General features: G+C 37.1%; 1 long non-coding RNA gene across 3 annotated transcripts in view; it reads left to right on the plus strand.

The window, feature by feature from the left end:
- Positions 1–15,000, plus strand: part of LOC107051851 — a 373,871-nt gene that overhangs the window by 200,001 nt on the left and 158,870 nt on the right. Inside the window, exon 1 of one of the 3 annotated variants that reach the window (XR_005862191.1) lies at positions 14,377–14,540. The exons of the other annotated variants lie outside the window; for them this stretch is intronic. This is a non-coding gene — a long non-coding RNA (uncharacterized LOC107051851). Of the gene's footprint in view, positions 1–14,376; positions 14,541–15,000 lie in introns of those variants that run through there. 3 annotated transcript variants of the gene reach the window in all.

Below are 15,000 nucleotides of genomic sequence, written 5' to 3' on the forward strand. Positions count from 1 at the left end.
TTTTAATTTCTTTTTACAAACGCCATGTATGGCTCATCTATTAATTCTAATGGCACTTCGTAGCTCAGTTAAATGCTATGGGCCCTAGCAGAGTGAACCAAGTAACTGTTTCATTAACAGAATAGCATGTAGTTGGGTTCTCAATAGCAGAATTATATTCATGTTGTTTAGTATGGGTCTAGATGGCATTTATTGTTTTGGACTAAACTATAGAGCTTCACGTGGTGTTTGCACAGTTATTCCATCAGTTATCACTATAACTGAGATTATATTGAATTCTGAATATTGTCCTCTCAAGTAGATATGAATACAGAGATAAGAAGTGTCTTTGACTATAGCGTCCAACATCCCATCTCTTATTTCTATGGGGAACATCAATAAAAATAATTTGCTACTCCAAAGGTCTTGAAAATGAGCATACACTAACACGCTCTGATCTCTTTGGAGACTTTGTAAACAATCATGATTTGTTTTCTGTCTCCAGTTTCTCCCATGCAAGTTGTATTTATGTTCTGTTTTCTATTTTGAGTCAATTGAATTAAAACTCACTTTATTTCATAATTACAAACATTCATTTTGACTAACTGACAAATCTTGCTGGAATTTTATTCCCAGAGCTATCACTCACCAAAACTCGCAGCAACAGATGATTTTGATGCTGCCTAGTTTCTTTGAATTTTCTTCTTTGGAGTTACATAACAACCATGAATTTACATTCACTTCTCTCCCTGTGTTCCTGTGTGATTTGTTTATTGATCATTTTTATAATTCTTTTCTACTGGAATAGAATTAAGTATAGATAGAAAACACACCAGGAAGCTAGAGAAATATCTTTTGCTTATTACTGGATTCTACAGAAGCCTTCTCTCTCATATAAAATGACCTTCATAGTACATGGCAGGAGTCTTTTAAGGTTTCTACTAAACCTCACCTTAAAATAAGAGTTGAGTGATAAGGGACAGAATCTCATACCCTCTGGAGTGGAATTAATTTCAAGTGATGTAGATAGAAACAAGATAATTTTCACAATAAGTAGCTACATAGCCAAGCTGTCACAGGCTGGGTCATGCTCTCTAATTTGGTTCCATTCACTAGTTAAGTGTGAGCAAGAAGATCAAAGGTACTATGTAAAAAGACGCTCGCTCTCAGACTGTGAGGAAAATAATAATGAAGAGAAAATGGTAAGACTATTCTTTGTACCAGCAGTTGGAGGTGCTCATATTTCTGCCTTTTCTAACATGCTGAGCTTCTGTGTGTCATGTGGTAAAAGCAAATGCCCCATCTCTCAAATAACAGCTCCTGAATGTCCTCCATCCTCATTTTTATCTTGCTTCCTCGTTTCTATCAAGAATGACATTGGTTTTAATGGACATTGTCAGGTGCTGCTGTTTGCAGGCTTGCCTCTCCTTTTGTCATGATAGGTGCTTCAAATTTCCCAGACTCTTCTGATCGCTTTGAAAAGCTCAAGAGAAAAAGAGTATATTTTAATCAGGAAGAGTACAATAGAAATAGCATGAACGGAGGGTGTTTGAAAGGAAATGTGTTTAGCTAACATTTTGAAGTATTATTTTAATATTCTTTCTTTTGTATCCAGAGTATGGATCTGAAATACGTAAGTGTGGCATTTAGGACACAAAAACAGAGCATTAGAAGAATATAGAAAAAAACTCAGATTTTGGTTTAAAGTAAGGACAAATAAAAATGGCATGTAGAAAGTCAAGTGAATAGGAGGATTGCAGTAGAGATTTATAAGCCAACTCTATAGCATCTGTTATAATATGCATATTCATTCATTGTCTTTTTAGCTCTTGTGCATAGCTGTGGAGTCTAAAACAGTTGTATATCAAAACAATTCTTATTCATTATGACCCAGGAACCATCTCAACTGGACTTTCTTGAATGAAAGACTCAAAAGCCTATGGAATGGAGAATTAAGTTCAAGGCACAGATGAACTTAATCATGATGTATATCTTAAACAGTCCCAATGGTTTAGAACAACACAGGCCATGCTGTGAATGAATTAAGAACTGATCCTTTTCTGAAACTGGGTGAAAAGAATTCTTGGAAGAGCAGTTAAAGAGCTATATATTCTTAGGATATATTAACTTGGTGGGGAATATTTTTCTTTAATTAATCAACTTTCCTTTTCTTTTTTTCAAGTTTGGTGAGGCAGGTTGCTGTTTTTTCTTTGTCTCTATTGCACAAAGGATATAAATGACAATCTACAAGCTGACATTATTAAAAGACTACCTTCAGAGCTGTTTACTTAGTATAACATCATATTTCAGCTGCAGAATTTGAAGAGCTCTGGCAGAAGCTACATTCCAGAGAGGTCTTGTAAGGCAGGTAGAAATATGTGCTTATCATGTTCAACTACTGAAAAGTATACAAAAGGAAAAACTGCACATTTAACTAACAAAGCAGATCTTTTTTTCTAAATACTAACTTCTGAGGCTTTCCTTAGCTTCAGTATTTCCTCTTCTCTCAACATGGTGGCTACCTCCTCTGTTTTTCTTCTTGGTTTGCTCTACTTGCTTGTGAATGTTTAATATTGATCAGCTCTGCCCTTCACTCTGGGATGTCTGCCAAACACCTCATGCTAGCTATTACAGGATTAAATATATTTTGTCTATCTGGAAGAAGATTTTTCAGTCTCTGCTGTTCTCTGGCATCCAGCTTACAAGGGTTGCTTTAAAATTCCTTGCCTGGGGCCAAATCACTCCTGCTAACAACAAAACCTACAAGAAGGCCACCAGCAGGGCAGGAATTTTCATGTGGCTTAGAGAGCTGAATGTTTTAAACATCATCTTCTCAAGAAACAGACAGTTGGACTGTAGGCTGCTGGTCTTACAGTGCCATGGAATAGACAGCATCCTATTAAAACTCACTCCAATTACACTGCTGCCACACTGTTTACCTTTCTTGTGCTATGCTGAAAAATGCAACAGTTGCTCAGCCTTTCAATTACATTCCTGTATTTTTTCTGGAAAGATGGTACATAAAGATATGTCATGGTTTTGGCTAGGGTAGTTTACTTTCTTCAAGGAGGCTCACATATGATGCTGTATTTTGGATTTGGGGTGAAAATAGTGATGATAATACACCAATGTTTTAGTTGTTGCAGAGCAGCGCACATAGAGCCAGGGAATTTTCAGTTTCTTGTGTTGCACTATCAGTTAGGGGCTGGGGTGCACAAGGAGCTGGGAGGGGACACAGCCAGCACAACTGACCCAGACTTGCCAAAGGGATACCCTATGCTGTGTGGCATCATGCTCAGCAATAATACTGTGCAAACACTGTATTTGAACTAGTAAGAAGTCTAGCAGAGAAGGCAGGAGATCTGCATGGACGAGCAAGAAGATCACAAGAAAACTTGGACAGAAGATAGAAGTGTACAGAATGTGAGAAAAAGGAGACTGGCCACTTGGGAGACATATAGAAATGTTGTCAGAGTATACAGGGATGCGAAAAGAAAGGCTAAGGCCTGTTCAGAATTTTACCTAGTAAGGAGTATAAAGGACAACAAGAACAGCTTCTTCAAATGTATCAGGAACAAAAGGAAGACTAGCAAAAATGTGAACCTGCTACTGAATGGGGTGGGGGCCCAGGTGACAGAAGATTCAGAAAAGGAAGAGTTGAAAGCCTTCTTTGCTTTTGTATTTGCTTGAGATTGGCTCTCTGGCACTCCAGTCCCAGGATGCCAGGGAGGAAGTCCAGAAAAAGGAAGACATTTTCTGGGTGGAAGAGGCTTGCATTAGAAATCATTTGGACAAACTTAACTCCCACAGGTCCTTGGGCATTGATGGGATGCAGAGGTTAAACCACAGCAAGATACCATATTACCATTAGCTCACTTACCCTATTCTTTCTCAGCAATACCTCTAACAGTACTAAAGCCGGTTAGGGCACCTCATGTTTGCTTCAAACCCCTCTAGAGGGCCTCTGATATGAACGAACTACTCTGGTCTGTTTTGGTCTGTTCATCCTGACTGAAGAAGTGTGGCAAGCATATTATTCTATTTCTTCAGTCTGATAAGAGTTTTATATAAAACTCCATTTTCACTGGGGAGCAGCCCTATAACTAGTCTGTTGAAGTTGGATCTGGATCTTCCAGTCTAGGTCAGTAGGTGGAATTACACTGCATTATTACTGTCTGCCATAAGAGCGCTGGCTCTCAGCCAGGGTCTAGAAGACAGCACTGCAGACTTGCTTATGCACTTAGCTGCTGCTTTGGTCCATAAATGTTGAGGTATTTAAAGCATGGACAGTTCTCATAACAATTAAAGGCCTTGATGTGACAATTGTCTGCTATATGCGGTATCTTGTGTCTTAAATTCAATAAGCTCTATTTCTGTATGCTGGCAAACAGCAGTCAGAAATACTACTTTTATTTATAGCCAGAAGATCATGTGCAGTGGCTTAAAGGCGCCTTTCTATCTTGTAAGTGGCTCATTGAACACAAGGATTAAAATCCAGACATCAGAGTGTTTTTAAATATTGAGCTGAGCAAATATCTTCAAAGCCTTCCTTTACTTAAGGAATTAATGTAATAACACCTGCTACTGAAACCATGTTGGAGATTTGGTTGCCACTTCCCCTCGCAGCCAGATAGACCTTAAGAGGAAATTGGAGATGATGTTCCAGTCAAATTCTTGTACTGAAGAGCTGTTTAGGAAACAAAAAGCAACACTGAAAGTACTGCTTACATTGTAAATGTTGCATACTTTTATTAATAGAGCTAGTAGTGATGGAAGAGCCTGGCTTCTGTCCTGAAATTGTGTAGTTCTTTCAGCCACTTTTGCTTCTGTTTCCCTCTTCTACGGTCCCTGTAATGTCTTAGCAATATGGAGCTCAGCATAAGCAAACCAGCTGAAAACAAGCTGTACACAGTTCTGCCACAGCTTAGGTGTTCTCAGCTACAACCTTACCAAAGAAGATCAGCAACCATATTTGGTTGAGAAGAGTGGTGTGTACAGTCACAAAGAGCTGAATGTATATGTCCCAATTTCCTTTTTTTCTCCCCTCCTGATCTCTTAGCTGTAATCTCACATCAGTATCCAAATATTTATGCAACCTTTTATCAGTAAATACTCACTCATTTAATAACTATGAGTGATTAGCGTTCCAATTCTTCTCTGATAGGTACATCCTTAATTTACTGGGTGTAAGGAATGCAGCACAATGTTTTGATCAACGCTACAAAAAGTTATTTATAGAGATAAGAATTAAATCCAGACTATATGCAGATTCTAGCATATGAATAACTTTCCAGGGGATAAGATAATGTGTGAACTTTGTCTTGACTGCTCAGTGTTATTTCCTGTGTACATATTCCTCTGTTTCAGTACACTGTTGTAAATATTAGGGGATTTATACTTTTTCATTTCTTTCATCATTGGCAGTTACGAAGGAATAGCAAGAATATTAGAAAGTCACTCAATAGTTTACCTCAAGGTATCAGACGTACATATATTTAAACATGCCTTCAAATTAGTTCCACAGTGATTTCATCTTCACAAAAGACTCTTCCAAAAGTCTCACTTATTTAAACTCTGCTAATAGTGAGGTCTGTAACTTACATGAGCCTTTGTTCTCTGCACTAGTACTGAAAATGAATATTCAGAGATACTACTTCCATCTTAGTAATTTGTAAATTATATATGTATAGTATATATACCCTAATCTACATACTCTTCTGTATCCGTAATAAAAAGGATTTGATAAGAGAATCAAGCAGAAAAGTCTTTCTCCCTGTTGACAAAGGTTTGCTAAAAGTGGTTATTGAATTCAGCTGTCTGTAATGGTAGATGATAAAAGAGTACACTGGCAGCTATGTACGTTAGTGGCTTTTGCTAGGTGCCACTTGGTAGCTGAGAATGTGCTTTCTATGAGAGGCTGTTGTTCTTTTTTTAAAATCCTGTAGTGCCAGAAAATAAGAGAATATCAACTGTTGATATTTTTCTGTGTAGAAAATTTGACTTTGGCTCTTATCTGTGTCATTCTTTACTGGGTACTAGCAGATGCAACCTAGAGTGAATTTCCTCATATTAGGTAAAGGAAAACCTAGACATGCTGTGAGGTTCTTTTGCATTAAAACAAGCTTAAATGTTATGAAGTCTTGTGAAGCTGACATGTAGGATGGAAGGTTAAGCATTTATGGAGTTTACTTCTTGCATACAGGTCAGGCATGATGGTACAAAGAGCATGGTAAATACGTTCATCCCACACGTATGACAATTATAGAATTTCTAATTGTTGTAGCTCAACAATTTATTTTTCATCTTAATTTGTAAAGATAATACGTTTTGGTTTTGTTTGTTTTTTTGACACATCTTAGTCTTTGAGAGTTATAGTCCATGTATATGTTATTAAGCACTATAGCCCAATGTGAGTCAATCTGTTGAGCAAAACAGTTTGTGCTGAGGAGTCACATCCACATTATTCAAATGTTTTTGCTTCAGACCAATTGTAATTGTTTGAATGCCTGTTTGGAATTGGAGCACAGTAGAAGAACTTTGAGTGCCACCCAGACAGAGTCTAGTTTGTGCTCCAAGTGCAGTATGTGAGACTGGCTTCAAAACCAAAATCCTGATCCAAACTAAAAAGATAATGAAGACTTCTAGAGGCTTCCTGTCCTTTTTGACTAATGGAGACCTAAATAAGATATGACTCAAAAGGCAGAAAATGCAGCATGAGCTTGTCAGAGGATCACTTATTGAACCTGCTCAACTTTCAGAGACAAGCTCCATTCAGGGCAGCCTAAGCACCTTACAGTACACCTGGGAAAGTGGTCTCGATGGTGGTACCTGCTGTCTGCACAGAGGCTCATGGGCAGTCTGCAGGCCACGTGGCTAAGCCCGATGCATTCCACATACCCAAAGTAGGCATACAGGCACCCAGGGGTGTACTTGGGTGCAAGGGGTTCTGATGAGCAGACCTTCATCTAAGTCTGCTGTCTGCATGTTGGAATACCAGAGAGTGGCCCAAGGACACTGAATACACCCAGAAGTAATTTGTGTGTTTATGACCTGAATCAAAGAATACCTAGAGGGTCATGGCACAGTCTATGACATACTCACGTGGCTTTCTCAGTGATGTGATTATTTATTCAAAGGCAATATAATCCTGGAAATTGCAGTGAAGGCTAGTGTTTTTTGACAGATGTAGAAAGTAAAGCGATCTTACCTCCGTCAGACTTGCTTTTACCCACAGACTGGCCACTTCTCTTGCCCAGGTATGCGAGTGAAATTGAGCATTTAATAAAACACTAATTAGAGTAAATACTGTAAAGCATTAACCTCCATAAGGTGTTTAAATTGAATTCCTGGGTACTTTGGCTCAGTTCCAGTTTTCAATAAGTTCCAATCTAACAGTATCAGATCACCAACTCAAAGGCTCTGATTTTAGTTTATGGAATATTCCCGTTAATAATGATACCTTAGACATCCATTAAGTCTGGAACATTAATTTTATGGAAAACTTCCAATACAACTCCATTAGATTTTTTTTTTTAGCTAAATTAGCAGCATAGGCTTTTAACAAATGTCATAAATAGCTATATTTAAAAGGAAAGATTGTCCAAATTAAAGCCAGACCAGAATAGAAAATACAGCTCCCTATGTTTAAGTCGTGACCTTCAGAATCCGTTTAAAAGTTGCAAAGTAAATGAAGCCCTGAGTGCTTCAAATACCTTGCTGTTTGATTGTTGTGTGGACTAAGAAAATAGAGGATGACTTATGAATCACTGATGACTTATGAACCAGTGATGTTTGTGGCCTTTTTTGTTATTTTCTTCTGGTAGGTGAAATCCCATAGTTTACACAGGGTGATACAATACTTTTGAACATTTAGTTCTCATATAAGTGCAGTGTATTACACTATATATTTAAAATACCATAGGAAGCACACAAAAAATCTGTAGGGTATTCAGAAGCTTTATTTTCCATATCCAGTTTTCATATTTGGATCCGGTATGGCATGTATGAGCTTACCCGTTTTCTCCACCAACTTCTTAGCTGCAAGTCACCTTCAGCTAGTTGCAGCAGAGTAGGAGAAGTAGAATCACGCCTTCAAATTCAATGAGAATCAGCAACTGGGGAAAAGAAAAAAGTTTCAGATCAGTGCTCATAAAGGAAAGCACAAGGGAAGTTTAGACGTCATGTGCTCTGCCTGGTGAAAGTTTGCTCACCCAGTGGCAGGCAGATGACCATCAGTCAGCTGGAAGCAAAGCTTCAGGCTGTGTGAGTTCATGGTTGGTACTATGGGAAATGGAGGACAGAGTTACCACAGTGCTGGAGTTACAAAAGAGCATAAATCTGAAGGGAATCAAGTTCCAGTTACTACTTTGCTCTCATGTTCACTTATCCCATCTGAACCAGCTGCCATTTTTTTCTGTTAAAGTCTCATCCAGAATGAAGGCATTCAAAACAACCTGAAATATGTTAATATTGTCAGGGTCAGCCAGTGTTACATTTCCACCAGCTAATGTCAAACATAGACAGAACTAATGTTATTAAGTCAAATTCCTTCAAACTGGACTTCTTTATTAGATCTCAGCAAGACTGAAACTTTAAGCCAAAAATAGAGTGCGTTGCATTCATTTTCTATGCATGTGCGTCAGACTGTGAGAAATTCTAGTTAGAATTTTCCATATAACCTGAATAAATCAAGACATGTAAAATTACTAAAATCATATGACATATTTTAATGTATAAAGCAGGTGGGACAAAATTAACATTGATCTTTTGGCTGTAACTCTGCATTTACTAGCTTCCAAGAACTAGCTTTTAGCAATGATATGTTCTCAGCTGTTACATGTTCATTTTAAATCAGAAACTAATAATAATGCTAATCACATGTATAACTTCTTTTCTTTTTTCATAACAAAATGTTTTTGCATATGTCACATCATGGTTTTGTTCTTTTATTATTATTTCCTTCTCTCTCTCTTTTGATAAAACCCAATCTCATTACTCCAGTCACTGTCCCTTACCTGTTGTCAGTACTTTGATGTGGAGAGAGGCTGAAGCCCCTGTATCTCTGTACGTTTGGAGATACTCCCCATTTTTTGTATTATGAGGAGGAACTGGAGTCCCTCTTGGTGAGTCCCAAAGTAAACGTATCAATGATATTCACTGGATTACAGTTCTTGCTTATACCAGTGACAAAGCCCAGTGGGTATTCTTGTGTTGAATCTTAATAGTCTTTTATTAATTCAACTATATACATACTAGCATCAATAACGTTACATAACAAAAAATTATCAGCAGAAATAAATCCTGCTTACTTTGAAATAAAGAATTGTTTTGTTTTCTCTGAAGTATGGATTCCTTAAAGTGACATTTGCTTCCACCTTGTAAAGATTTTTATTAATGTGAGCCATTGAAATGATCTACTTAAAATTATAAGCCACACACTCTGAAGATAGGCAATCAAAGCTAGTGAAAATTATGAATAAGAAATTGTTTTGTTCTGTCTAGAAATGCACAATCATAGCTATACTCTGTGCTCTGCATTACTGGATAATCAAGATAGCCAACTTCAGGAACCAGCTCTGTCAAGAACTTACAGTATCTCGTGCTTTTCCTCCCCATGTATGATAGATAATATATTTTTGCCATACAACAGGCCATTTCCTCCTCTCAGATGATAAACAGAAATTAACTCTTACACTCTATCATTCCCGAGATTAAAGAGGTGTTGAGGATGCTGTTTCTTCCTCATTCGAGTGTACACTGAGCAGAAAGCTCTTTACAGGATTTAGGTTATTGAATGTGGTTGCCCAGGTTTTAGCAGGAAATGTGATTTAACATTAAATACCATATATACCAATTTGAAATCCTTAAGCAAGATTTGTAAACATGCAGTGAATGTATTATTTATGTTACTATAAGAAGCTGTAATGGATAAATGTTAATTTGGAAATTTAGTGTAGAAAAATTACGTTCCTGTGAAATAATGATACAATAGTGTGACTCTGCTCTCATGTACAGTAGCTTAAGGTAAGCCTTCCGTAGTATAAATGAACAGTTTCGTAATGTAGTGGTACAGTCTATACCTTTAAAATTCGCTAGAATAGTAAAGAGATTTCTCATAGACATTAAGTTAGAATAGTCACTTTACAGGTGTAGTCTTAAGAGGTTATCCCATGTTATCAGAGTAGGTGAATCTTCCTAATCTGCCCAGGACTATCAGATGCTCTATGTATATGTTATTACATACATGAAGTCACAGATATAATTTGCATCTAAAAATAATTATAAAATGTCTTATCACAGTTAACCAAGATTCCAGTGTCTTTTTGGATGCATAAACAGGGTTTTCTTGTTAATAAAGAAAGCAACCTGAAGACACCAATTCTTTGATACTAGAATGCCCTGTTTTATGTCAGCAATCCTAGTGTTGCCTGAAATTTTTCTAACTTACAGTTTTCAATTTTGCTTCAACAAGAAGCTTGATCCAGGTCTCAGTGGAATCAATAGGAGTATTTCTGTTAAGTTAAACAGGAGCAGAGTCAGGGCCAAGGTCAACAATATTAATTTGCTATAGCTTCAGGCAGACATTCTTCTTTTTTTATAGAAGCAAATCTTCACCTTGCATGTAATTTAATAACTGTGTATAAAGCTTGAAAAGTTACAGTTTCTCCTAAGGATCTGAGAGGATCTAGTTTGGGTGAAGTACACATCCTGTCTTCAGAGAGCATACAAGATTAACTTGGATAGCCTTTTATTTGTCTCTAGGTGGGATTGGTCATTTCTTTGAGCTAGGACTTGATGCAGTGTTTTTTCTCTGTCTTTTCCTTTAAGGGTTGAAGTTTTTTAGTCCTGTCTACACAGATCTTCAGTAGTTGGTTGGCATTTTTCTTAATGCAATTGCCTAGATAATCCACAGTCCTGAAGAGAAATTAGAAAATCATTTTCAGTCTAAGCTTCCAAGTTTCTGTCTGTCTGCCTCAATTTCTTCTTATTTTTTTCCTCCAGCTTTCCTTCATATACTGTCTGTCTTTTGGCAGGCTCAGAGATTCATAGAATGTTACCTTCAGCACATCAATACAAAAGTGTTGGCAAGCTTGTGACAGCTATTATTTCCCAGTACCTCAAATTTCAAAGTTCTGATTTGCTACAGTGTTCTTTTTTTTTTTTTTTTCCTTGTACTTCATGTGTCTCCTGGGTCCCTACAATGGAAAATTAGCAGTAGTTCAGCTTTTTGATGTTTAGCAGAACTCCTAGGAATAAAATAAGCCAGGACTTACCAGTCTAAGATACATGTAATCACATTATATAAATGGGGATGAAAGCAAAAATTATTCGGTAAGTTTGGTAAATAGAAGGAACATATTATAAAGCCGTGGAAGGTTCCCAAAGATAACAGGCTGCAAAATGGCAGAGAGAACTCTTCTCCATTTCAGAAGTAGTAAGTGGTTTATCTTGTCATGATGACATATTTTATGTCAAGTGTAAGCACCATCACTTCCTTTCACCTTCGTCATGTTTTAAAGCTAAACTGTAGGTTTTATCAATTGAAATACAAGCGTGCCTTGATTTTGCATTTGTGTAGGGTGTACCCATAATGTGGTATGCATTATTTTATCAATATAATAACATGGATCTGATCCAGTAAAAACACAGCCAAATGCTTCCTATTTGATGAAGGAAAGATGAGAACTTACATCAGTGCCGCGCTAAAGGTGCACGGTGCTCTTTTCCTACAAATTCCTCAAAGGTGCTGAATGCCCTTGATTGGAAAAACTGAAAGTTCTCTGTACTCTCAGCATTTATGTCCTTATTTACATCAGTCTTATTTTCTTAATTATAACTATTAAATTCTTTAAGCCAGTCCTTCTGGCTGAGAGAGCATAACTGTCAAGTGGCTACCTATAGTGCAACAATATGGAAAAGACTGAGGATCCCTGTTGGAACTGTGGGACATTATTCTACTCCTATTGCCGCAACATACGTGCAAACTGTGGCAAGAATGCTCAATCTGATTTAATCTGCAGAATAATAGGTATAAGAGGACTGTATCTACTTTGCATATACATCTAAAAATGGTGATGTGTATCATTCAGATCTGTTTTTCTGAAAAGTAAATCTGAATAACTTTCTTTTTGAATACTTATACTACCCTACTAAAAGAAGATTATATGCAATACGAATAAAGAAGGAAGTTCTTATGTTTCACAGGAAGTCATTGAGGAAGTGTAAGGGGAAAAGACTCAAAACCTAACAAGTTTCACAGCAGAAATACACATCCCATAGACCTCATTAATAAACCTCATTGTGATCAATTTTGGCTGCCGTGTAAACAGAAATATTTTGTATTTCACCTGTGCTGAAATTCGATATACGGGCTCTATATCAGTTTCCAAAAAAGGGAACAGTCCTCATCATCATCCTGTTTTTGAGGAAAACAACTCCTGATGATGACACCACAGGAACAATTTCTGCTACCATACCTCCTTGGCAGCTACAGTACTTATATACTAACAATTTATAACACCATTTGAGATACAAGAAGTTAAAAAATTTAGAACAGTGACAAGTTTTTATTATTAATCTTTAAAATCCCACACAAAGAATAGAAGTGGAGGATCTGTCTATGACTTTAGCCTTGAATCGAGCTCTTTCTTTCTATCTGTGAATTGAAATGTAGAGTACAACAAAATAAACATTGATTTTTTTTTTTTTTTTGGTGGCATATTTTTTATTTTTATGAGAATAGTGAGATCAGTTTGGCAGTGAGACTGGGAAAAAGAAACTAAATGTGTGTCTATGAGGGTTGTGAGGCACTGGAACATATTGCCTAGAGAGGCTATGGATACCCCTTCCTTGGAAAAGCTCAAAGCAGGCTGGGTCAAGTTGGAAGTATCCCTGCCCATGGCAATGAGGTTGGAACTAGATGGTCTTTAAGGTCCTTTCCAACCAACATTCTATGATATGTTTCGATATTAGGAATGTGTTTATGTGTTGTAGAAGGAAACATATGTAGCTGTAACAAATACACTTTATCTTCTCTCTTAACTATCCTATTTCTCAAGGGACAATAGCAAAGGATTGGAAAGAGCATTTATATCTTTCTATACCATGCAGATTTTTTTGTTTAATGTACTGAAAAAAATATATACAGTAACTGTCAAAGGTGACGATGCACAAAATATGTGATGATGCACAGGTAGTTTTGTAACTAGGTGTAAAATAGTATCATCATAGTCTATTAGTCTACACTGCGCAATAGTTTCCTGATCAAAAGTCAATGTACTTTAAGTTTCTAAATTACTTAGATGCTTTTGAAATGCCTTCTCTGCTTTTCTAGGGAAGTATTTAGATTTTTTTTTTCCTATATGTTTGTAGAAAATTTCTTTCTGCTTTTCTGATATTACCAGGATCAACATTTAAAAGGTATGGCTGGAAAGATCTTTAGTTTCAATGCCTCTGCATAATGATACCTGAAGTAGTTATGGGGAAAAAAAAAAGAAAAAGAAAAAGAAAAAAAAAAAAAAAGGTCAAGAAGCCAGAAGGGGAAAAACAAAATACAACAAGCTGACCAAGAGGGAGAAAAATTTAGATATTGAACAAAATGTCTGGCAGCATGTGCAGGCAAAATTTTTCAGACTTATCAAGGTCAGGCATCACAAGTTTTTCTGGGGATAAAAGATGTATATGAAACAGGAGATATCTAAACAAGGCACAGCAGATGCTTGCTCTCTCTTTTCTGAGGCTATTGTGAATGCTAATTCAAACATTTGAACACTGACTGAGGCAGCATGTGCCAATTCGGCAGTTATGGACAGCAATTAACACTAGGATCATCAAACCTGAGCTGCAGTTGGCAGACTCGCTGCAGTCACCCAAGAGGACCCAGGACCATGAGAAAAAAAATGGGGCCCCATGATAAGAAAGCTGTTGACCTGCTGGGTAGGCTGGTCCTCAACAAATGCCTAATAAAAGGAAAAAAGGAAATTTTCATGGGGTAGGGAAATCAGATTAGCTACCTTTTGCTTTCTCCTAGATGTCTTGGATGATACATTGTTTTATTTAATTTAGTATATACAGTGTATATTTTTCTCCTTTAGCTCATTGCCACTGTTTTGTGTTTAGGCCCACCTCTCTACCCTTCCCCTTCCCCCCTGTCCTGGGGCATGGGTCCATGGGTCCCTCCACCCCATTTAGTCACTGAACTGGGCTGAGCCAGCCCATAAACCATTGACATGCACGCAACTACTGATTTATGTTAAATGCAATTGCCAGATTAAAATGTACAGAGATGCTAGAGAAGGTGGCAAAGGATTCTATGAATAGAAGAGGATTCAATGATTTGGCTGTTTTTTTATGAGTCATGTCCCTTTTTCATTGGTCTTGCCTGTGTTTAACCATTTATTTTTCTTTTTTTTTCTTTTTTTTTTCTTCCCTTTAGTAAAGATCTAAGAGTTGATAAACATTTTGTAGTATCCCTACCTCTAAGAGTTCTGTTACTTGAAAAATGGTGGGAAACTAACCTGTGGATACATACCAGTTCATTCCACTTCATCTCCAAATTCATGGTAATATTGAGAATTTAAAACTCCTTAAAAATACTTTCATAAAGAATCATTTCAAATTCTGGAATCAATATAGGAATTAGAGATGGGAGAACTTGGGTGAATAAGATGGGGAACAAGACAAATCACAGCTTGTGGTGTCTGCCAGCAGTGGTTCTTTGGAAGGGCTAGAAAGTACTGAAATGATTGTAAGAGCGGTTCACCTTAACAACTAGCAGCCTAGCAACTGGTTGATAGAGACCTGATTTGATTGCAGTTTGCCTAAAGTAAGCAGTCATTTGGAGGGATTGAAGTAGATTATTGAATTAAAATACAAACTGTTCTCTTCTGTGACCTCCTTCATTATCGCCTTGAATCCTCTGTGAACTCTGAAGTTCTTCAGCATGCTTCACTTTCCTTAATCCTGCCCTTTTCAAGCAAAATTTAATTCATGTAAATTGGTTCAATTTTGGCTCTCTGTATG

The sequence above is a fragment of the Gallus gallus genome, chromosome 9, assembly GCF_016699485.2.
Source record: "Gallus gallus isolate bGalGal1 chromosome 9, bGalGal1.mat.broiler.GRCg7b, whole genome shotgun sequence".
Lineage (NCBI taxonomy): Eukaryota > Metazoa > Chordata > Aves > Galliformes > Phasianidae > Gallus > Gallus gallus.